Raw genomic sequence first — 25,203 nt, 5'->3', positions numbered from 1 at the left:
GAAAACGTCAAACACGTGTTAACCTAAGCTGATCTTTATTTGTAGGAATTTTACACGCACTCGATCTTTATAAATTGATATCTATATTTAAATATAACTGAGACAAACATTTAAATCAATATAAAAGCATTCTTATTAGTCATGTTTCAAAACGACTAAATAAATTCAAACAAGATTGGTAAAACCCCTATTGTTAGTATTCTTTGCTTGTGTAAAGTTTGTTTACATTAAACATATCTACCGGTACTGGAAACTAGCAATATAGGCTACATTAAAACTTTTAAAATCGGCTTATTACCAGAAGATGCAATAAGAATTGCAAATAATTTATTTATTTGAAATCTAATTGAACAGTGCAACTATACACAATTACAGTAAATCAGATCTGTATTATGAATGGTTAAAATATATTTAATACATGTTACAGATAAAACGTTAAAAAAAAAAAAAGAAACCAATGCTGTGCTTGTTTAAGTGAATCTGTTCAATTGATTTTCTATGTTAACCTAAATGTATATATATATATATATATATATATATATATATATATATATATATATATATATATATATATATATATTTATTTATTTATTTATTTATTTATTTCCTGAGGTAGACGTGAAAATACATAACCCTAAATATCAATGACTGGTCAGTAAATACCGGTACCGGTACCTTGCGCAATGATAGAAACCTACAAGAACGACAGATTCAGTTTTATTACTTCGAGAGGCGTCATTTTGTCTAGCGTTTCATTAGGTGTGAACTCGAGAAATCCAGCAGAGTGGGTAAAAAAAAAAAAAGAAGAAGAAAGGGGAGTTAAGTTAGAGGAAGGCTATAAAAGAGATCACCATGATGTTAATTCAACATCTGTGTCAGATAGACGTAGAGGGAGTGCGAATATGGTCACAGGGGTGTTACATTACATGAGCAAAGTCAAAATGATGCCTAAGTGAAGGTCCATTTACAGCAAGTGTTGTAAAGTCACAAGTTGCTTTTTTTTTTTTACTCGAAAAAATCAAAACACTCGACATCATATTAATCGCACTTTTGTATCTAGCCATCTCATGAAAAATCTTGGAGCTAGGCGATGACCCCTTTTTTTTTTAAAGTGTCACGTACTATATTAGATCTAGAAATTTTAAATTGGCATATAACATGCATAGTTCATACACACGCGCGCTAACAAACATGCACACACACAAATATCCCATATATATGTCGTTATAGTAGAAACGTTTTGATCAAACTACTGTGAGAAGAATAAATAAAATATATAATATAAATCACTTTTTGACTTAATGACATTGAATGTTTTATCTAAAAAATGACCTACAATCCAATTTATTTAATAAAGTATAATGTAAGATAAAATTATCACAGTTTAGAAATCAGCATTCTATAACTTTAAATTAAATGCAAAGAACGAAAAAAAAAGAAATAAAACATATAGGAACCTATACACATTTTTATGAAAATAAAATAATTAAAAAAACAGCAATATTGTTTGTATTAATAATCTAAGTGAGTCTATCCGAGCCAACATATCAAAGTCATGGTTTTCTTTTTTTTCTTTTACCTCCCCTCGAGTTATGTTACGTAATAACTTTCTATGTTTCGTCTGAGATAACAGCTAGACCGGGAGAGCATTCCTTGTCAGTAGGGAGAAAAGAGAGAGAGAAACTAGAGGCAAACTGAGCCCAGACTCAGCCCTAAGGGCACCCGTTTGGGCCAACGTTCATCCCCCAAATGGGGCCCATGTGTTTAGCCCTTTCTGGCCCCTCAATGTTTCCCCGTACTGGCCCCATGAGGTTTCCATCAGGGCTTCAACTGGGCCCCCTAACTGAGCCCAGACCTAGCCCTAAGGGCCCCCGTTTGGGCCAACGTTCATCCCCCAAATGGGGCCCATGTGTTTAGCCCTAGCAGGCCCCTCAATGTTTTCCCCGTACTGGCCCCATCAGGGCTTCATCTGGGCCCCCTAACTGAGCCCAGACTCAGACCTAAGGGCCCCCGTTTGGGCCAACGTTCATCCCCCAAATGGGGCCCATGTGTTTAGCCCTTTCTGGCCCCTCAATGTTTCCCCGTACTGGCCCCATGAGGTTTCCATCAGGGCTTCATCTGGGCCCCCTAACTGAGCCCAGACCCAGCCCTAAGGGCCCCCGTTTGGGCCAACGTTCATCCCCCAAATGGGGCCCATGTGTTTAGCCCTAGCAGGCCCCTCAATGTTTTACCCGTACTGGCCCCATCAGGGCTTCATCTGGGCCCCCTAACTGAGCCCAGACTCAGACCTAAGGGCCCCCGTTTGGGCCAACGTTCATCCCCCAAATGGGGCCCATGTGTTTAGCCCTTTCTGGCCCCTCAATGTTTCCCCGTACTGGCCCCATGAGGTTTCCATCAGGGCTTCAACTGGGCCCCCTAACTGAGCCCAGACCCAGCCCTAAGGGCCCCCGTTTGGGCCAACGTTCATCCCCCAAATGGGGCCCATGAGTTTAGCCCTCTCAGGCCCCTCAATTTTTCCCCGTACTGGCCCCATGAGGTTTCCATCAGGGCTTCATCTGGGCCCCCTAACTGAACCCAGACTCAGCCCTAAGGGCACCCGTTTGGGCCAACGTTCATCCCCCAAATGGGGCCCATGTGTTTAGCCCTAGCAGGCCCCTCAATGTTTTCCCCGTACTGGCCCCATCAGGGCTTCATCTGGGCCCCCTAACTGAGCCCAGACTCAGACCTAAGGGCCCCCGTTTGGGCCAACGTTCATCCCCCAAATGGGGCCCATGTGTTTAGCCCTTTCTGGCCCCTCAATGTTTCCCCGTACTGGCCCCATGAGGTTTCCATCAGGGCTTCATCTGGGCCCCCTAACTGAGCCCAGACCCAGCCCTAAGGGCCCCCGTTTGGGCCAACGTTCATCCCCCAAATGGGGCCCATGTGTTTAGCCCTAGCAGGCCCCTCAATGTTTTACCCGTACTGGCCCCATCAGGGCTTCATCTGGGCCCCCTAACTGAGCCCAGACTCAGACCTAAGGGCCCCCGTTTGGGCCAACGTTCATCCCCCAAATGGGGCCCATGTGTTTAGCCCTTTCTGGCCCCTCAATGTTTCCCCGTACTGGCCCCATGAGGTTTCCATCAGGGCTTCAACTGGGCCCCCTAACTGAGCCCAGACCCAGCCCTAAGGGCCCCCGTTTGGGCCAACGTTCATCCCCCAAATGGGGCCCATGAGTTTAGCCCTCTCAGGCCCCTCAATTTTTCCCCGTACTGGCCCCATGAGGTTTCCATCAGGGCTTCATCTGGGCCCCCTAACTGAACCCAGACTCAGCCCTAAGGGCACCCGTTTGGGCCAACGTTCATCCCCCAAATGGGGCCCATGTGTTTAGCCCTTTCTGGCCCCTCAATGTTTCCCCGTACTGGCCCCATGAGGTTTCCATCACGGCGTCATCTTGGCCTTCTGATTTCGCCCAGACTCGACCCCTAAGGGCCACATTTGGGCTTTCATTAATTCTCCCCAAAGGGCCAAGTATCTATAGCCTTATTGGGGCCCACAAGTCCTTTCCCTTACTGGTCCCACACGGATTTCACAAGGGAATTTTCTGGGGCCACTGACTGAGCCCAGACTCAACCTTAAGGGCCGAGTTCTTCCCCCAATTGGGACCCATGTGGTTAGTATGGGCAGGCCCAATTGGGGGTCCTTACCGGGCCCGAAAATTTTGCTATCAGGGATACAGTTATTGTATGCAGCGTTTACATCAGTTTTTATATTGTTCGTAAAAAATTTTCTGATAAATTTAAAATATCAAAAAATATAGTTTTCATTAAATATGTAAATAAAATTATTAAATCAAAAGAATCGTCTTTATATATTGTATAACAATAAAACACTTGTTTTTATTTCATAGCTATATAAATATATATTAAAACGAAATATTTTAATGTAAAAAAAAAAAAAAAAAAAAACGAAGCAATAAAAAGTTTATATAAAAAAATAACAAAACATTCAATGAGTTTATTGTGTTTATAATGAAATGGGAGACTATCCGAACCAATTATATTGAGCTCTTTTTTTGTCTCCCCTTGAATTTCATTACGCAACGAGTTTCCTGGCCGACGGTCTCGTCCGAGATAAGAGCGAGGCGGGGAGGGCACTCCTTGCCAGTAGGACGAGAAGGGGGAAGGTGGTGGGACCTTAACTGTATTACGCAAAATTCAGACCGCCAGCCGACACCCAGCAGTGAAACAATGGGGCGAATCTCTCCATCCCCTGCTACTTACGGGCCCCATTCATCTAAGGGGGGTTTTGAATGGGCGCATGACGGGGTAGGAAAGGAAAAAACTGCCCCGCACGACTATCCGGTTCCCCGTGCGGGCCCCTAACTCAGCCCAGGCCTGAACAGGTAGCTTTGCTGGCTGGGTAAACTGTCTATTAATCTATTTTTATTCAATGTAGCTCTAGAAGATCACAGACCTATAGAGACTCTATATAATATATAGGTCTGTGAACCAGATCTAGATTTCATGTATATCCCCACATACAGTAGATACTAAACGATAACTAGCCGTTTTAATTTTGTAAACGTTGAAAGCTTTTTTGTTTGTTTAGCAACTTCCAGTTCTTTGAGCAACTGATTAGACCTAACTTAACTATCAGCGTGTTACGTAAGACTTTCTACAAGTACGCGTATTAGTCTTACCTTTACTTACAGTTTAAAGTATACAGTATAAGTATTAATCAAGTAGGTCTACACTCTACACGGTCTACTCAGTCTAGTCTAGGACTCTAACTCTAGGTGACAAGTTCAACTGACAAGGCAAGGTCTTGAGTCTAGAGACTACTAGACTAAGGACTAAGACTCTAGTCTAGAGACTAGACTCTAGACATCTGACATGATCTGATAATCAATATCATAAATGATAAGACTGATTTGATTAGGCATCATAAAGTTGACATTTGTCATTAGTCATTGTCATTAGCATATCATAAGACTGATTTGATTAGGCATCATAGAGTTGACATTACTGACATTAGTCATTAGCCATGCCATGATTATCATTAGTCACAATTAGTGAATGATTAGTGTGACATTCATTAGCCATTAGCCTTTTTTTTTTTTAGGTATGATTAGCCTGCCTAGGCATTTAATTTTTATCAATGATTATCGTGATTCAATGAAATGAATGACAATGATTGCCCAATCAGAACCAAATCTTTTTAAATTTTATGTTTTATGACCAATGTGTCTTATTCGATAATTGGCAAATAAATTATAATTTAAATTTATTATAATAATAATAATAATAATAATTTTAATCTAAAAGTAGCTAGAGTTGTGCTGTTATCATTTAACTTGTGTATTTACAAAATTGTGTGAGAGCTTGCAATAAACTTAATGATCACAGTTATCTTATAAATTCCTTTTCTTTTCTTTTTATTCTTCATATTTATGTGCACTTCATCCCGATGTAGGCCTATCTTATTCTGCATTAACAAATAGTCTTCTTTATACTGACTATTCTTCTGCTTTTCAGTTATTTTGAAATATTAGATCAGGCTCTATTTATGATGATTCTTGGGCTAGTACCTTTTTTTTACTTTTCACATCCTGCTCTGTCCTGTCCCCCCTTAACTCTTTCTCTCCGTAATTATCTACCACATTCTGGTGGAATCAATGCTGGTATCGTCAGTTAGGAGAGAAAGCGTTAAAACGAGAATTTTATAATCATCCAATTGCCAATAGCATAGTACAGGTGTTCTCAATTATGATTTTTGCAGGGGCCACCCAAGACCAATAGAAATATGTAATATTATTAAAGTGTAAGACTTGAATTTTTTCCCATTGGTAGTTACTTTATTTATTGTTTAAGGATAGATGATGCAGAATCAGAATGATTTGTAACATTTTTATTGGGTAATAGTTCAGATACGCAGATACCTTTGCCGACCACCATGTTGTTTGTTAAGCATATTTATCTCCCTTACCTATATTGAACTTTCTATAACTTTTTTTAAAGAGAGTTTTTGTTCTTATGCTGTCAACTTATGACTTTTTAAGTGTATTTACTGAAATGAAGGTCTAAATAAAATGTTATTAATAAATTGATGAACTTGTTGTTTCTTCTTTTTTTCTACTTATGAAATTATTAATTAAAAAATATATGTTAACAATTAGATCTATAATTAATATAAAACAAATATGCATGAATTAAATGAAATGAAACACGCATCTAGATATACATGTTATGTTTAATTATTATTATTTTTTGAACAAAATTATGCATTATGACTTAGTGATCTTTTGAGAGCAATGACAATAAATGATATAGATCTAGTACGGGAAACTTATTACTATAAGAAATAATACTTTTATGTTTATCTGTTGATGATTAAGACTACAGTTAGATCTATACATTTCTAACGAATTTTAAGCGCTCTCTATTTTCGTAAAATCACACCACGAAGAGAAAGAATTTTATGAAGCTGACACATATCAGTGTCCCTTTCTCTTTCGCCGTGAGGTCTTCTGAGTGGAGTCTACTGTCTACCAGAGATTGTTTGGCGTGTGTTTTATGATCAGATAGGACTAATGTCTGTGTTTATAACTCTTACCACTACCTCTGGCTCCACCTCTCTTGGAGGGAGGATAGGTCGAGTGTAACTAGATCACGAACGTCTTTGTTAAACGTTACGTAGCACCTGTTAAACTATCATGTTTCACAATCTGAAATTTACTTTGCATAGAGTGGGGAACAAAAGCCAATGTATAAAGAAACAGATAAGAAGCATATACACTACTATTTAGATAATTTATGCATCTTTACTTTCGGAGTTCATTAAAAAAAAACCTCCTCACCTATTACACTAAATTTGTTTAAGATGTGTAGTTGTGGGGGGGGGGGGGGGTTAGCGACTCCGCCTACCAACCCTTCTCTTCACATGGATCCACCTCGCCCATGTATTACATTCCGTTACGGAGTCCAAAGCAAGTTTTCTCTCCCGCCGTACCGTACAGGTGGCGATTTTCTCCGTTTATTCTTACGTACCTTTAAACCCTCGCTGCGCCGGCCGTCACACGCGATCTTTGTCTTTACGGCAGAACTAGGTGTGATGTAACATCACCTTCCCCTGCTCGGAGCTTCGCCGGCGCCGTGGTCATATTAGGTCATCTACTGCTAGGATCGCTGGTATGCTCATAAAGGGAGAAGGGCAAGGTACGGTGTTTTACTTGGTCAAAATTTATCCTTCTTCGCTTTCTTTGCCGGTTCGTTTCACCGACATGCAGTTCAACTGAGGTCTAGTCGGATGAGACTAAGACTGAGACGTGACGCAACATAACGATGTCACGATCAAAACTCTCTTGGTTGTATCCTATAATGTCGGCCAGCTTCTACAGATAGTTATGTACGACAAAAACTCCCGTGGTTGGATCATATCGTGTTGTGATGCCATTGTAACATTTCCCGAATCTGTTATAAAAGGAGTTCCCTTCCACTCTTCAGTCCTATCATTACTTTCTCTACCTTGTTGTAGATATTGCTTGTTCTTATATTGTGCATTGTTTTTCATTCAATATGATTATAAGTTACCGTACATAATAAGAGAAGGATAAAGAACTTGTACTTATAGCTACCATATTTTTTTTTAACTGCAGCATATGGAGCTGATGAAAAAAGATACAACATGGGCCACAACTGCAGAAATGCTTGCAGCTGCTACACTACTGCAAAGAGACATCTATACATTCTCACCAAACCACAACAAAACAAAATACTCATGGCTATTATTAAAACCTTTATTTCATGATGCAAACACATACATACTATCTCACACAGACAACCATATATGCTGCAACATAACACTATTGCATACAAATGGTACCACAAGAGGCCACATGTAACTGTTTTTTGCCAAATCCACTGCTTGGAGTATGATGCTTTAGCCTAAATTTTTAAGTGTTGATTAATATTTCATCTTACAATCTATTCAGATTAGATCTATTTGGCTATTTGATTTTTTTCTTGCATGCTTTTAATATCTTAAATAACATTTAATGTCTATTATTTTCATGTATTTAAAGTCAGGGTACCGGTATCTATTTATTTAATTACTTTTATTTTGCCAATAAAAGATATTTTGTTAGGCTTAGAGTTATTTTTTTTATTTTTCTATTAATTTTTTTGTCTGTTGTATTACTTTAACTACATGATTTTAATTTCGATTTTTAGTTATTTTTCAAAGTACAAAAGATTGTTTGCAGTTTAAATGAATTTTAATATTAGATCTAATAGCTGCTAGAAAGAAAGACAAAGCAGCAACAGAAAAAAGTTGGCAAGTAATTCAAGGGAGATAGTCTAGTACTAAGCCTTAAAACCAAAATGGCGTATTTCCAATGACAATATATGGTAATAAGAAATAAAACTTTAAAATATATATTTTAAAAACTATTTATCTCCGAGGAAATCAAATTACATATTTGTAATCTGCATTTTTTTCTGCATATTCTGAAAATATAACAGAAACCTGATTTAGCGTTTCTAGTGTCGTATACTAATACCTTTTATTGTTATAGAATTAAATCTTTTTAAATCATAGATTTTATTTCTATAGTAAAATTTGCACTTGTCGTGAAATATATAAAAAGCATTTTCGTTTATATTTAATTGTTTCATTGTTTCACCATTGTTTAAAAGCCCATGTTATTAAAGTTAATATTTTTATTATGAAACATTCCAAAGAACGTTAAAAGAAAATGACAATTTTTTAATGGTATGGTTTCACTTTGATAGTTATATTAAAATTGAAAAACCACAGTATGTTATTTGTAACTAAGTTCTATAAGCCAGATCTATGATAATGAAATATCAGTAACTTCATTTTGATAGAAGCTGCCGAACTTTAATGAAAATGATATACACTCTATTTTAGACAATTTAAACAAGGCGTTTCTTTTTAGGTAGGAAACCTGTTGAAACAACTACTACAATATGTGATATGTGCAAATTTGATAAAACTGGTTTATTTTTTAAAACGTAAAAAATCTCTTGTGATTTCATTGTTATGACATTGATCTGGATTTCAATGTTTGGTACAATATGAGTCACCAAAACTTATCGGACATCATTTTATGATTCATTGACGAATGTTAGTGATGAATATACTGCCAAAAGAATTATAAGAAGCAAAGAAAAACATCACTGCAATGATCAAATGCAACATTCCTTGATTTGTCTTAAAATATCCGATACTTCCAAATGACACTTTAGTTTTGGCAGAAAAAAATTGACGAAAATTAATAGTTTTACATTTCCAATATTTTCTATAAAAATACAATGGTAATTTCTGTGAAAGAACATTTGCGCATGATCCTAGATGAAATTTCATGCTTTTCAAATCTACTGGATTTATACAAATTGCTAGGTATAATAGTGATGCAGTGAGAAATGATTTCACTTCAATATCAATTTCACAATTCTTGATCTATTTCAGTGATATCCCCTTTAGCTTGTGTTGCGTCTTTTTTTTTCCATTTCCAATAACATATTTTTGAGAAACACATTTGTATGATTATAAGCAATGCTAATCAGATGTCTTCTATATGATCATTATTACTATGGTAGAGTTAGATTTAACCCAATAACTGTAAGTAAGGGTAAGAGTAAGACTAATAGAAAAATAGGTAATAGTAATAGATCTAGAATCTAGACTATTTTCATTGGATAAAATTTATTTCTATTACCTTAAATTTGAAACTAAAAAGAGATGGCCTTAAATTTTGACTTGTACAAATATATTGATTTAGTTTTTATTTGTAACACTCTTTTTCTTATTTCACTTTCTTTTTTTTTTTTTTTTTAAATTAGTTTTATTTTCCCACAGTAACTTTAGTATGTTTGAATTAAATGTAGGTTGCTTAGATTGATAATCTTTATATTATAGGAATTGATTTTAAATTTAAAGCAATTTAAAAAGATTTAATTCAAAGAAAAAAGGTAATAATTAAAAGAAACATCCTAAGATTTATAGATTGACAAAAAAGTGAATTTTTCTTAGATAATTTAATTATGGAGAGATTTGTACAAACATTTTTTTTTTCATTGAGTAAATGATTGTATATCATTAGTGTCTTGAAAAATCGATCTTATATATTTACTAATAATATTATGTAGGGTGATTCTGTATTAAATAAACAAATTAGCAGTAATATTTATTAAGTTATATTTATTAAATTTAAATAGTTTGATGACATAATTACATTGTTTTTTTATGTTATTGTAGGTAATTCTACTTGAAGGCAGCAGTCGAGTAGGAGGATGGGTTAATACCACCACCTATCCTGATGGAGCTATTTTCGAACATGGTCCTCGAAGTTTACGTCCAGTGGGTGAGGCTGGCAGAAACACACTTTTGTTGGTAAATTGATGACAATTCTTTCACATAATGATGTAAACTTAAAGCTTTTCAGAACCAGAGTAGTAGTTAAGCTAGTGTTCTTTGAGTAACTGTATCTGATGATACCATAATTTGACTTGAGTAAACATTTCCATGTGTCAGATATGAACATTGTGGAAGTGAGTCAAAGGGATTGATTGCAGTAATAGTGCAAGTTTAAAACCAAGGGCCCCCACTCTGAGAAAATGGAAAAGTTTGTTTTTTTTCATTGTTCAATTTCAATTATTTTCTTCAACATTTTTAAAATTCTATTGATCAATAAGTGTAACAGTTGCAATTTAGAATGGAACATTCCAATAGCCTTCACACTTTTATCACAGCGCCCCCCCCCCCCCCCCCCCCCCCAATAAAAGCTAATGTTATTGAAAAGCATACTTGTTGATTAACTCTGGAGTTTAGTTTTGAAATATGTACGTTAAAAAATTGATTTGATGGAAAAATATATTTTAAAAGTGTGTTTGTTTGTGTGCGCGCAGGTATATGAGTGGAAAATATCAATAACCAATTTGTAGTTATAATTAGAACGTGGATTGTGCAGTATGCAAAATAATTGCTCAGTATTATATGGGTTATTGAAACAATTCCACATATTCTTGGGGGAGGGGGTGGGCAAGGGGTACTCAGCATTACAAAAATTATAAAAGGGGTACATATAGGTCAAAAGTTTGAGAAACACTGCTCTAGTTCATCACACACTGGCAACTGTTCTCATGCAAACTTACACATTTACGACACATATAAGTAAAATTTGGTTACATACAAATACACATATTCTTCCCTGACATTATTCAACTATAGTTGCATCAAGACAATGGCTTGTGGGAAAACAAAAGAGTAAAGTTCCCCTTTCAGACCATGCGGTCTACAGGGTAAATGATGATGTTAAGGTCATCTATTTCTGTGGTCCATGGTTAATGAGGGTGTTATGTGGCCAACACAAGGATCGACCGCCTTTACTTTTCCCTGTCTAATGTTAGGCACTCATTAGAGCTGGGTGGACTCAGAGGCATCCTAAAGATCACAACAAGTTCGAAAGCCAATTACTTTAACACTCAGCCATCTCACCACCTTATTGCTTCTAAGGTTAGACTTTATTTTTCAATTTAGAGAATTCCTTGAGACATTCCTACAAAATGTAACTCTGTATTCGTATTAACATTACTTTAAAAACATTTTTTTTATGAAGAATGGATGGCTACCTGTTAATGTTGTATGCACTCTTGACAGTCATTCGATGGTCTTGATGGCCCCGGGTTCGAACCCTGTGTACTGCCGCCTCTTACAATCCTGCTGGAGGTTAAAGCTGTGATGTAATTATCTATAAAGGAACCTCCAAAAGGTGTAAAAAAAAACATAACGGATCAAAGAAGAATAAGTTTTTAAAAAGTTAAATATTAATTTTTATTATATCTTTTTAACAATTAAAAAATTCCCATAATCGCATCTTAAAGTAAAATATTGTTTTGTGTAATTACTCAATTTAACTTTCATTTTACCTACTTAAAAAGGATTGAAATCTCACACATGGTTAGATAGGCCTACATCTTCAAAAAATGGACTTACTAATACACTATATCTTTGGCAATTAAAGACACAGATTGAATAGACATGTTACAATACATCAGTCAGTAACCTATATTTATGTTATTTTTACTTCTGGTTTTCATTGATCAGACATACAGCTAATGAAACTAAAATATCACACCTTCGACTTTTGCAGCTGATGCTCAATAATTGTTTATATATGAAAATGATGTTATGCTATTAGCTGATTATAATTGTTCAAATTTTTTAAAACAATAGCTTTGAAGACATAAAGAATAATTCCATGTTCCTCATTCTTTTGTAATTGAAATATGTTTTGTATACTCTACAGGCTGAAGAGCTTTTTACACTTAGATGCGTGGAGCATGTTCAAAAAACTGCCTCCTTTCACCAAGCCTCTAATAACCTCACTTTGGAAGGAACCTTTTCATAGAAGGAGTAATGAACAGGATGAGTCTATTTACAGTTTTGTAAGGCGAAGATTGGGTCCAGAGGTATATTCTTGTTGTTTTTTTTTCAGTCAGGGAGGTTTTATATAGAAGGATGTAATGTAGCGGAATAATACTAGATCTATAATATACAAAAAATGATCTGCTTGATATAAGAAGTAGTAAAGAATCCTACTTTCTGTTTCTATATTTTTGAAAACATCTTTTTAGTTTGCAGATATTGCTATAGATGCCCTTTGCAGAGGTATTTTTGCAGGTGACTGCAGAAAGCTTAGTGTTCAGGCATGTTTCCCACCTCTTTATGAAATGGAGAAAAAATATGGCTCCTTAATAGCTGGAGCTGTTTTTGGTTTCAAAGGTAAATAGGAAGTATTGGCTCTGTGATTTTGATATATAGCTTCTGTTACATCAGTTCAAGGCTTATCACGTAAAGAATAACAATATATATATATATATATATGTGCAATTCTAATGCACACATACATACATACATTTCATCCTTAAAAACCTCCTAAAATTTTGTCATGGAAAAGTGCTACTAACCCTGTCTAAATACTTTTGATTCAATGAATATAAGTAACCTAGCTCTCTGTAAACTTTTGTCCTTTGCAATTTTTAGTTTTAATTTTTACATAATTGAAAGTGTTAACTAATTCATTGACTTTTTAAAATGCATTCAAGTTAAACATCTGATTGTTAAAAAAAACACTCTTGCCGTGGAAAAAGCTGCAAAATTTTTTTTTGAGCTGTGCCATATTTTTCTATCACATTTATATCTCAAAAAAAAACATTTCACATTACCTTAAAATGATCTAAATATGTGCAACTTTTGGTCTTCTCAAAGTGTTTTGTTTATAAAAAAATTAATTATGTTTTCATATTGTTTACACTTACATATAAACTCTAACCCTACGAGCTAGTTTGTTTATAATGTGTAAGTTTGCTAAGCTACCTAAAAATTTGTAGCAACCTCCCTTTTGTCAAATTGTTTTATTTTTCTATATTTTTACTGGAATTCTAAATCTAAATAGGCTCATTTCAGTTTGAGATTTTTCTAAATCTAATAGAATGTTTAACAGATCAAACTTTCCTCACATCTTACTTCTAAATGTCTCTGTAACTTTATAGTAAATATTGGAACCAAACACACTGAACTTCAATGCCGAATTGGAAGCCTCCCCAAATAAATCGTAACTTTCAAGTAAAGTTATGTACCAAAAAAGACTGAATTCTTCAGAATTGACATAAGAATTAAACAATCCATGGACCCAGCACTTTGAGCATGAATAAAAAATATTGCTAAAAGTCTAATAAAGTGATTTTGAATTTAGGAACAAATGCTACTTTTTGGTAAAGACTTTTCTCATAGATGCCTGATATGCTAATGTCTTCATCTAAAAATTAATATTTTGGAAAGTGTTTATTAATTTCATCATTTGGAACTTGGCAACGCCAGGATGTATTGAGATCCAACATTGAAGAGTAAAACACTTTGGTGTCCCAAACTTTAACATAACATTTAAATTCATTAACATTATGTATTTATTTTCACTCAACTTAAGTGGAAGTTACTAATTCAGTTATTATTTCCTCAGATCCCAAAGTTGAAGCTACTGGCTTAGTCAGGCGAGCTATTGAAGATAAGTGGGCCTCCTGGTCATTATCTAGAGGGCTTCAACAATTGACCGATGCTATGGCTGCCTCAATACAGAACACAAAAGAAGGTGAAATAAGGCTGGACACTAAGGTCACTTCTCTCAAGCGAAATCAAAATGGTAAAATTATAGTAAGTGAATTTTTTTAAAAATTTGATTTATAATGGCCCCATTGTGGCTGGACAGTGGATGTGCCCTAATAAATAACTGGTTAAGATTGCTTCTAGTTAAGTTTGTCAGACTCTACTGTGATTAAACAAAATTTTGGATTGTCACTTTTAGTAAATGAGAATGAATCTTTCTTATTTCAGCTTTATTCCTGTCTAATGTCATTTCAACCCTTTTGCTCTCTGCAAGGATCATACCACCTTGTACAAATGTCTACATGCTGCCTGATTAAGGGCTATTTCGACCCACATAGTCATATTTCTTAGGTCCTGCTTAGTCTTGTTTTAGTCTTGGATGTCCTTCAGGTCTGCACAGCATAAAGGATGATTTTGAGAACTCTGCCATCTAGCATGTCACGACATGTCTGAGCCAACATTGTCTTCTATGTGTCATACATAGACACTGCTTTATTGAATTTTTGTTGGATGCAAACATGATCTTTCCAGAAGATGCACACAATGCATTGCAGTCAGCATATGTGAAAACCAGTCAATCTATGCTCTAGATATATGTCTCACTTCTATTAAACAGATTGCTTCCTATACAGGATTTTTAGACTGGCATTTTTGTTTTCATGGTCAATTTAGCATTTTTCCAGTCCGAGAGAATTTTGAGATTGCAGAGGCTTTTCTAATTCTTTTTATGACATCATCAGCTCAAAAATGTATTGTCTCTATTTATGGTTATTATTATTACTACTATTGTAATTTTTGTGGCTCATTGATTTATCTGTTTTATTCTTAGGTCTCTACCCCATCAGATTCTATTGAAGCTTCTCTTGTTATATCTGCTGTCTACAGTAAAGGTAAGACAAAGACTGCTTTATTGATCCTTTTAGAAAAATTTGTTGTGATTACAAGGATTCTTTTCAAGGTCCCTAGTCAATGAACAGCGCTGATACAGACTGACAGAATAAGGAACAAACAAATTGTACTTACAGTTCGCAACTATGTGATATAGTGATATTGGTGGTTGTCTTCTAAGATTTTGTTGCAAAAGCTTATTTAAATATGGTAGCATTTTGCAGGTGTTTTTTAACGCAGGGCCACAGCTGGGATGACACATTGCCTTGCCAAAAGTTATTGCACATGTTGGCAAATTTTGTATTGTTGCACAGTAAAAATTAACCAATAGTTTAAAGCTTTTGGTATAAGAAAAATAGCCACTGTATTTTTTTGGGGGCCTGTTGTCTACTATGACACCCAGATATCTGAATTAGTTCACTTGTTGTATTGGTTTATTGTTTATCTTGATTTCAAGTATCAATTGTTTTTTTCCTTTTGAAGAAAATGATTTCATTAGTTTTTGTGAGATTCAGTTCTAAAAAGTTTTCAGTGCTTTAGTTGGTAAAAGCATTTTATCAAACTTTGATAGTGAATTTTATCTAAAATAAGACAGACTATGGCAGCAGCTAATTTAGTAAATGCAACGGAGTCTTAGAGGCTTCTTATGTCATTAGTAGTAAGAGTAGAAAACCGGAGAAAGTCCACAACCTCATGGGGCCCCATACATTGAACTGGAGTTAATTAGTTAATTTACTTTTACAAACTGGGAACATAGAACCCATGATTGTAGTTAGTGGCTGATATTTAAATTACCCTGTGGCTCTATTTTGTTAAAAGCCATAAAAAATCTGTGAAGAGCACTTGTGCATATTATTTGGATATATCTATTCCAATTATTGATTGTTCAATTTAGGACATGATAAAAAAAAAATAAAAGAGATTTTTATATATACAACATTCTTCGTGTATTTTGGTTAATTTGGTAAGTTAAAGTTACAAATGTAAACATTGAGAAGAATCACTTTTGATTAGTATAAAAAGAAAGCAGAATCTTCAAAAAATTTTTTTTTTCTTTTATCCAAATAGATTTAGCAGCTGCCCTTCCCAAGAGCATGACAGATTTAAAAGAAGATTTATCTGCCCTTCCTTCTGTCAATGTTGTGGTGGTCAATTTAGAGTACAAGGAAAATGTTTTGCCAGTCAAGGTAAAATAGAAATTGATGGATAAACGTGTCTCCATATTGACCTAATGCTTTAATAATGTACAAAATGTTGTATTGGTTCAATCTGTTTTTTTTCTTTGATGATTTTTTGCTTCATTCCATGTATACCAGTGTTTCTCAAACTTTTACCAGCGCACCACCCTAAATAAAAAAAAACTTCTTTGACGCCTCTCCTTAGCCAGCTAGGGATTGGGGCAACCCCATAGGCTCCCCCAGTGGATTCTGGGAAGGTTCTAAGAATATATTAGACTAGAATAGAAATAATTACCACACTGTTTTTCAGTTTTATTTGGCATCATATGTTTAGAATCCAAATTTACATATTAAATGTTAGACCGTTTGTGCTTTTTTATATTTTTAAAGTGCTTTGTTAGCTAGAAAAGTTCTTTCTGGGGATAGTATTGGAAAGGCAGCAGGTTCTTCTTCTCTTCAGCAAGAGGGTGATAGGGAGCATGTTCTGAGCTTCAGAAATTCTTTTCCTGGCGTCTAGAAAACCTTGTCATCTTAAGAAAAGCAAATGTAAAAAAAAAGTCTGAAGTAAATAGTGTAGGGATGGGCCTATATTGAAGTACTTTCTTGCAATCAGACTGCACTATTCATCATTGTAAAATAAAGTTATAGGTCAAAGTATACCTAATAAAGAAGGAGACAGCACTGGCCAGTACTATTATGCAAGGGACATTTGAGGTACATATAGTGAAATATGTCAGTAGTTGGTGTAATTGTCATAAAATCATATTTTGTTAAGTAAGTCATTATAACAATGTGCAACAATAGAATATCGACCATTCTGACACAAGAAAGTTGTGAATAAACATGTTAGCGTAGATATTTTTAAATGTCTTCAAATAGTTTTGAGACAATATTGTTACAGACGCCTCTCATGAAAGGGGTGTACATTTTACAAGGTTCTTGTTGGAATATGAAATAACGTCTTTAACTAAAAATATTGTAATTTTTTAAACATTAGTAATAAGGAAATTATACTTCATTAATATCTTATCTTATAAAATACAGACATTACTTCAAAAAAGATGATTACATCCTATGTGTGTTCCTAGGTAATGTTAACCAATGACTTAAATTCTGCCTAGTCATTGATTTACCTAACTGACTCAGGCAACCCATTCCATGCCCTAATAGCGTAGGGAAGAAGGAGCATTTGTACAAATTTGTTCTAGCATATGGAATAAGGAATGTGTCTTTATATTTGTGTTTAAGTATTTTATTAGATTTTGTTTTTGTATTTGAAGATAATGGTTCTGTGTTTTAGGTATAACTGCTACTTTACTTTTAAGTCTTCTGTCCTGAAGGCTGTCTAAATTGAGTGATTCTACTAAAGGGTGTTACTCTAGTGACGCCTAGTCAAATATGAATATTCGTTTGTTATATTCAAACACAGATTGATAACTAGAAAAAAAAATGTAATTCTTAAAAAAAATATATTAATAGGTTTTGCCCCCCCCCCCTTCTCCCTCTTTTGTTGGGCCTTCCAAGATGACATCTTGGGGTGTGCAGTTTACAGTTTGAAAAATGCTGATTTACACATTGATTTATACTTGTCATCTTCATTTAATGTACACCACTAATTAAGTTCTATTGTAAACCTTTAATGAATGACTGTAAGTTTTGAATTATATTTTTGCCTTGTAGGGTTTTGGTCACCTTCTGCCATCATTTGAAAGTGGACCCATTCTGGGTGTAGCAGATCTGCCCACCGTTACGCAAAATGCGTATTCGTTACGCAAAATCTCCCCAAAATAACCGTCAGTACGCAAATACGCATTTAACCCGTCGCATTACGCATTTCGTATTTTCCCCCCCCCCTCCCTCTTGACTAGCTTATGAGCGGTCACGGAGGTCATGCTAAGCCGTGCTGTTGGGGGGGGGGGACAGAAAAGGTGGGGGAACACATTGTGTCCAGATCTATATGTTGATTGGTTCTTAAAAGCAATTAGATATAGTCTAGAAATGAAGAACGCGAGAGTGAGGGAGTGGCGGGTTGGTACCGTCAGTTAGCTGATACACCAACGTGACTTTTTTTTTTTTTTGTAAGTTCATTAGTAGAAATTATGTTGAATCCCTGATTCCCGTATTCATTTGTATAGAAAAAAAATATCGAAATGCTATCGATTTAAAACACATTGAGTGACATTGTAGATATCTAGTCTAGATCTGGATTCTAGATCTAGAATCTAGATAACTTGTTATACAGGAATAGATCTAGCTAGTCATTACGTTATGTCATGATTCTCTACATTACTCTACAATCTAGATCCAATTTAGTTGTAGTATGATTTAGATTGACTAGATCTAGATCGATAACATCTACTAATATCTAGTCAAGATCTAGACTAGATTCTTAGTCTTAGTATAGAATAGATCAAGGATGAAGGTAGGCCTACGAAAGTTTTGGAGTAGACCTACGTTTGTAGCGGATCCATAGGCATCGGTAATACTCTTGAGCCCAGATCTGGAGTAGATTATATTCATTATTAAGACATAGATCTAGTCTAGATATCATATCTATTGTCGTATTGATCTAGATTTTGATTGTAGATCTAATCATGACATCTAGATCTAGTATATATATCTATATTCTATATTATATATATTTATGACAAAATAGTGGATAGCGTAAGTGTTACGCATTCTGGTGCCAAAATACGCATTTTTACCGTCAGCGTTACTCATTTTGACTTTTTTTGGTAGGCAGGTCTGTATTCATTATTAAGACATAGATCTAGTCTAGATCTATATATTCTATTGTCGTATTGATCTAGATTTTGATTGTAGATCTAATCATGACATCTAGATCTAATATATATATTATATATATTTATGACAAAATAGTGGCGCATTCTGGTGCCAAAATACGCATTTTGACCATCAGCGTTACGCATTTTGACTTTTTTTGGTAGGCAGGTCTGGTGTAGTCTATGATTCATGCACCTACCCAGAACATAATAGAAAAGGCTGTCCAGAAAGCACTCGTATTACTGTAAGTTTTCTTTCATAAATAATCTAAATAAAACTTGTAGAATTTAATTTCTTTAAAGGGTTGTATGAGTAGTGGTTTCAAATTTTTCTTAGCTTCTCTTTTCACAATTCCTTAATGCCAACATGATTTTATACACTCAAGTGTGTTTCAATTACTTACCGGTGGTTTCTGCAGGTAATGCTCGGAGGATCTTGGTATGATGAGTTACTGTCTCCTGATGGAACTCTGCCTTCTGGTTCTGACATTGTATGGATGGCTTCTCAGGCAGCTGCTCAACAATTGGGCATAAAATCTCATCCAATCAGATCTCATGTAACATTGCAGAAGGTAAGAAGTAGTCCTTGTTATTGATTTCTATTTTCTGCCATTTCTCGGAGATATGACAATGCTGTTTAAGCACTAAAGGTTTTGGCTTTGCTGTAAAGATAATAGCCAAAAAACATTAACATGAAAGATAAAATGAAACTGAATGTGTCATATAAACATAAAATAAACATAAAATAGACATGTTTGTGGCTTGGAAAGGATGGAAAGCAAGTCTGGGCTTCAATTTGAAACTTTTAAACTCTTTCTCTCCGTAATTATTTTCCTTGTTTCGATAGAATTATTCATTTTGCTCATTTGTATTTCACTACCCTGTTAGGATTAAACTTCCATATTTTTTTTGTTTGTTATATTTGGTATCGAATAAAGGAATGTTCAAGTTTATAACTCTCAAAATCGATTTAGTTTAATGGGGTCAAATCAACTTTTTTGTTGTCAATTAGGAGAGAAAGAGTTAAAATAATAAACATAAACGCAAAAAAACATTTACCGTTAACGCTCAATGTTTAACATGTAAATTTGAAATAGCACTCTTTTCTGTTTTTGTGTCAAACCAAGTGCCAAACAATAAGTAGTTGAATGCAAACTCTGTGACTTTTTAGACCATTGAACATTATCACATTCTAAATGCTGAACCTTCTGTTTAGCTGTCTCTAATGTGTTATAACTTTTGGATTGTGTTTGTTGTGTATTTTATGTTGAGTGTTGTATTTTGTACTGGTGTGCAATGCTGGCTTAGAGTCTGTGTGTGTGTGCTGTGTTGTTATGATCTGGTTCGGCCTTCTTTTTCAGTACCACCTTGGAAAGAGACATGTTTTCTGAGTACCAGTTGTTATAGTATCAATTAGGATTTAATGACAGCACTGATGTTTAAGATACAACTCCTCCATTATACTGACATGAACTAGAAGATGAAAAACTAATAAAAGACTTGTGATACACACATACTTGGGAAAAACCTGTGAACATACTGAACATTAGACCAAGGGAGACTCGAAGAAATCAAACAAAACAAACACACAACATAACTTCAACATAAATAAACATATGAATGTAACACCAGTTACTACAGTATGCATATTTAATGTCAAGTATTTGTGTAGAACTTAATTTCTTTAAAGTGTTGTCTGGGTAGCACCATACTACAGTGTGCATATTTAATGTCAAGTATTTGTGTCATGACTTGTAGAACTTAATTTCTTTAAAGTGTTGTCTAGGTAGCACCATACTACAGTGTGCATATTTAATGTCAAGTATTTGTGTCATGACGATTAACAGATCATGTTTGGTGCTCCAGTAGACTAAGGGATAGATGAAGTTGAAGGTGTTTCATGCACTAATTATTATCTTTAATAGATTTTATTTCTTTGTTTACAGGAGTGCTTGCCTCAGTATAAGCTGGACATGTTTCTTGGGTGGAGAAAGTGGAACAGAAAATCAAGGAGAGTAACCTTCCATTGCACCTAGTGGGCTCTTCCTATAGAGGGCCAGCCATCAATGACTGCATCTATAATGCTAAAAAGGTGGTTGAATCTTTAAAGGCACACTGATAGCATTCACATGTACGAGCGTATGTCAAGTTCTCGCTGAATCCACTGTGTGTGTGTTGAAGTACTTCTATTTTGTAATAAATGTTTTAAAAGGTATGGAAAAAAACATTACACATGTGATTCTAATCATAATACCAGGATTGAGTGCCATTGTTCACTATTACACACATGTGGTTCTAATCATAATACCAGGATTGAGTGCCATTGTTCACTATTACACACATGTGGTTCTAATCATAATACCAGGATTGAGTGCCATTGTTCACTATTACACACATGTGGTTCTAATCATAATACCAGGATTGAGTGCCATTGTTCACAATTTTGTCATTCTAAAGATTGCAATGAAATATTTGTAATATTTTTTTCTGCCCTACCTCACCCTTCCTCTTGTCCCATCCTTTACCCAAAGTATAGTTTGTATTCTTTCAAAAACTTTTGAGAGAGAGAGAGAGACAGAAAGAAAGAGTATTTTGTTTGTTAATCAGATTTTAAAGTTTTACTCTCATTCTTATCTGGAATCATTCAAAGTCCATTAGATGACAAAGACTTGTACAGTTCTTAGAGAGTAGAGTTTTTTGTTGCAGCATGTTCAAGTAGTAGTTACAATAATGTGCATGTGTTTGTCCTAGCATGCTGGTGTAGAACTTGATCAGGCTAAAGTAATTCTGTAAAATAGAGTTTTCTGACTGATAAACCACTGGGCTGTGTTTTCTTTTCACAATAAAGTACAAGCTTAGACTTGATGGTATGTCTGTGAATCAAACTACTAAGACAAATAGTTTTCTTGTATTTTTATGTTCTATCAACTACTAATTAAGGTTTCAGAAACTTAGCAATACTTCTAAGTTTTCTCTGCCAGGTTTGGAATTTAATGATAGAAATGATTTTAAAGAGCGTTAAAAGTATTCGATGCATATATCAGTCTCCTTAACGTCTCGTAGCACACATATAAAAAGAAAATAGCGAATGAAATGAAATAAGGGACTGCACCAACAAGGCTGGAACCACAACCATCTGTTTAAAAACACTTTGTAAGATGTAAAATGTTTTTCAATTTGTTGTCACTGTTCTCTATGTTTGATGTCATGAAAACAAAATGTATGTTTCAGTAGGACAGGCAATGTCATTTTACAGTGAACTTAATGATAGAAACATGTCAATAGAGTTTTGGTTTATGGAAAAGAGTAAATAGAAGAAAACTTTTTTTCTTTTTTTACATATTTCAACTGCAGACTTTTGGTCCGCCGGTTGGGCACCATTGTTTTTGCCTGAAAGCGTCTTTACTGAAATAGTTGATCTCAAATGTTAAAGTTTTTACCGACATCATATGTTGATTTGAATGTTACTATGCATGATCATTTTCCTTTCCATTCTGCCTTTTTTCCTTTAAAAAGCCACAATATACTTTGATTCTTAAGCCTTGCATTGCTCTTTTTTTTTTAAAAATAACTTTAAAATACTAAGATGGATTCCTAAATGACTAAATTTATACATTGGAACAGAGAAAATAAGAAATGTATAAGATCTTGTCTACCAATAATCTGACAGAAAATTGTTAAATGCTATGTTGTCATGGAAGATATCATGTCTGTTTATTGGTAAATCTTTGCGTTTATATTATGCTACTACTTGGGAATCCATCTTTTTATTATTTCAGAAAATGTATTGTATCATTTATCTAAACAGTTGTTTATTTTAATTGACAATGTTTATCCTAACTTGTTATCCTTACAATTGAAAAACAAAAGTTGATATTATCAATATATTTCCACATTTTTAGAGATCTTTAAATACATCTTATTGTTTTTTTTATAACAATTTTGTTTATTAGTGTGTTTTGATGTGTTCAAATCATAGTTCCGATGCAATCCTGTTCATGATATAGCAAAATTATTTATAAATATATGTTATAAAAATACTGGGCAAATAACTCAAAAAGTGTAATAAATAAGAAAATCAAATAATTAACAATAGGCAACAGAAACGTCTGACTGACTTCGCTGTACTGAACCTGTACTAAAATTTCTGTGTTGTCTTGAGCTCAGCTGTTCTCAATTGTATTGGACTGACTTGACACTCTCTTTTTCTTAGGTTCCCTAAGGCTTTTTTCAAAAGTCGCTGTCCTTATTAGATCATCACATGACCATATGACAAGTAATTTACATGGAAAGTGTTTACATAAACCTGCTTCCCATATGCAGGTCTGAGTAACATGTCAGATGATCACACCAGCATCACTAGTTCAATTTTAACAATGCCCCCTTCTTAGATATGTCTGTCCATGGTACTGATGGAGTCTATTGATGTGGACCTTCTTCTGCTTCGACTGTGGACTTTTATGTATTCAGAACTAAGGAGTGTGTGGCATGTTAGAGAGTATGCAAGTAGTTCCAGTGACTGAAGTTCTCTCAAGTACATGGACAACACACCACACACATGTTAAAAATACCTACTTCATCCAATAATACCAATAATGCAATTCAATCCAAATATGAACATAATACCGTAGATGAGACAAGTTAACCCATGTCTTGAATTATACAGTTTTTAAGTACTACTTCATATTCACAATTACATGACTGCTCTCTTACATAAATCATAGTTTTACTTCAGTGCTAACTCAAATGACTTTAATCTCTTTCACCAGTCCTTCTGGTCATCTCATAACTAATGTTCACCTGTTCATGCTTTCACTCTCTTAGTTCAACAAATTCTTATGAAATATGATTAAGTACAAAAAGGTTATTATTTTATCTGTGACAGATTGCTTGTTCCATCAAACCTTTTCCCAGATCTACTTGATAACATGTTGACGATTGTCAGTCCTTTTTAGATCATCCAATGACCATATCATGGATAATTTACATGGAAAGTGTTTACAAGAGTCAGCTGATCACACACATGGTTACCCTGACCCGCGTCACTAGTTCCATTACAAAATATAAATGAATGTGACATGAAGTGTTTTTTTTTTTTTTAGTTTCATTTTCAATTCCTATTGCAAAGGACTCGCTAAAGTCAATTCAAACATAGGCAAAGAAGTAAAGTCTTAAAATTCCTATTGCAAAGGACTCGCTAAAGTCAATTCAAACATAGGCAGAGAAGTAAAGTCTTACAATTCCTATTGCAAAGGACTGGCTAAAGTCAATTCAAACATAGGCAGAGAACTAAAGTCTTACAATTCCTATTGCAAAGGACTGGCTAAAGTCAATTCAAACATAGGCAGAGAAGTAAAGTCTTACAATTCCTATTGCAAAGGACTGGCTAAAGTCAATTCAAACATAGGCAGAGAAGTAAAGTCTTACAATTCCTATTGCAAAGGACTGGCTAAAGTCAATTCAAACATAGGCAGAGAAGTAAAGTCTTACAATGCATATTGAAAGTTGATTTGTAACTGGGTTTAGTTATATTTACATATAAACAAAATAAGATATTAGTGTGCTCGTTTTAAATTACCAATATTGGTATAGTGTGTATTGACACACCGGGTGACCCTAGATATTTTTGTTTGGAGGAATAAACTGCTGATCAAGTTTCATATGTGACTGTCTAGCATGGGTCAGTTAACTATAGAGTGCTGATACCAGCTGAAGGGCAAAGTAAAATAAAGTTAATTGTTTGCATAGTTATTCTAGAGAATACTAAACTTCTATTCTCCTGTCTTCATTTTGATGCGACAAATGTGTCTAAGTGACACGGGCACACACAGGATGATCTTTTCCGAAGGAATGTTTCTAACTTATATAATAATGTCGAAGAAGAGCCCATTCTTTTAAACACATCAAACATTGAACAATAAATTTATTATATAGTCACATTTCAAGATATTTCAAGATTTTGTGTCCATGTCACTGCGTAAAAATAAAGCACTTTATCTACAGGTTTTAAAGAATCAAAAAAACAAACAGGAATGAATTTTTAAAATAAAAAATGTTAATGTAAATTAGACAAGAAAAACATGAGTTTAAAATATATACAATGTAGCTCTTCAAAAATATATATATATTTTTTTATATGAAATAATTTACTAAAAACAAAATGTTAATATATTTCAAAATAAATACAAAAG

The 25,203-nt window shown here is 34.6% G+C and overlaps 1 pseudogene; it reads left to right on the top strand.

Moving 5' to 3' along the window:
- Positions 1-4,490: 4,490 nt before the first annotated feature.
- On the top strand, positions 4,491-21,835 carry LOC106066141 (protoporphyrinogen oxidase-like; annotated as a pseudogene).
- Positions 21,836-25,203: the final 3,368 nt, after the last annotated feature.

Source organism: Biomphalaria glabrata, chromosome 4 (assembly GCF_947242115.1).
Source record: "Biomphalaria glabrata chromosome 4, xgBioGlab47.1, whole genome shotgun sequence".
Lineage (NCBI taxonomy): Eukaryota > Metazoa > Mollusca > Gastropoda > Planorbidae > Biomphalaria > Biomphalaria glabrata.
This window is presented reverse-complemented; position numbering and strand designations above follow the sequence as displayed.